Here is a 1,560-nt window from a genome sequence, read left to right on the forward strand (position 1 = left end):
CGTCATGCACGCCCTTCATAAATCGAATTATCACCGAGCAAGTTCCATGCTTTCGAGAGGGAAACCCCCAAGATTAAAAGAGAATCTAAATTTTCTTCATTATTTGCCCTGGAGTTTTTTCCTATGATGAACATACACCCTGCAAATCACCGTGTTCAAATTTGGCATTTTTTCGGGCTCATTTACCATATTTAGGGGATTATGTGCATTTTCTAGGCATTTAGCGCATATAAATCCAATCCAGCTACAGATGCATGGGTGTGATGTGAGGGACATGGATTGCCGTTCAATCACGGCGCATCCTACGATGCACACGCGCGATCCGCGTGGCTGGGGTTCCGGCTAATCATAATGCAACACACAATAGGCTCAGCGCACACTGTTTTCAGAAGCGACGAAGATGAACCGTGTGCGATAATGAACGAGCAAAATTGTAAGGGAAGCCAAATTTTTGTTGTCGTTTGTCGTTGAGCTCTTGAATACCACCGCACTATACGGCTGCCCGGCCCCTCTGTCCCAAAGCTCTCTCCAGGCGTTGTCCATGGCACCGCGACACACATTAACTGGTAAGGAAGCGACGGCATCCCGCCGCGCCGCATTCCTCGCCGCCCGCGACCGCACACATGGTAAGAAAGCGATGGCATCTCGCCGCGCCGAGTTCATCATCGCCGGTGGCCAGACAGTTACATGGGCAGACTTTGAGGCTGCCATGGCCGAATGGGTGGTGGATCTAGAGGCGGCCAAAGCCGCACAGAAGGAGCGGAAAAGACAGAAAGCAGTCAAGAAAAGAGAGTCCCGTCGCCGCAAGAAAAAAGAGGCCGCACGCCGTGGTGAGGAGAGCTTGGCGGATATCGAAGCACGGTGGGCTGCCGCCTACAAGGCCGGGAAAGATAACGTCGGTGTCTGGCCAACATGCCCCGATGGCGGCATGTGAGAAGTAGTTTAAGTTTGTAGTATTCAAGCAAATTACCAGTAGTACTTTAAATTTGTAGTATTAACGTACAATGTCGGTAAGAGCATCCTTTGAGGGCTTTGAGCGTTGATTAGCATGTGTGCCTATGTGCAATTTTTGCGTTTATCATTAGAAGATCACAAAACACATGTTTTCTATGTCGTACCTGTCTGCGTTTTTTTTGCGTTAATGACCCATAAGTCTGTTACCTGTGTGATGTTTCCTAATAAACCAAGCGTACCATTGACCGAAAAAAATCAAGTACACATGTACATTTTATTGGAGATGGGATCTGCCAACTTTCTTTTTTCTCACACACGAGTATTTTACGCGCTTCGTCTGTGTTGTGTGTTTCCCCCGCCCAAGTTTCAAGTTTCGCAGCGAAATTTTCATTAGGCGCGCGATTTCAGAATTTATTCCTCCAACCACATCCCCACCCTCAGTATCACCCCCTCGCGCCTCCCCCTACCGGCATCTCAAACTGCCGCCGCCGCAACCACAACTTCAACCACATCTACGTTCTGCTCAGATCCAGTCAGGTAACCCACCGGTCTCTATTACGTCCCCGGCCTAATTGCTTAAATGGCTTCTGTGAAACATACTCATGC

The sequence above is a fragment of the Triticum dicoccoides genome, chromosome 7A (assembly GCF_002162155.2).
Source record: "Triticum dicoccoides isolate Atlit2015 ecotype Zavitan chromosome 7A, WEW_v2.0, whole genome shotgun sequence".
NCBI lineage: Eukaryota > Viridiplantae > Streptophyta > Magnoliopsida > Poales > Poaceae > Triticum > Triticum dicoccoides.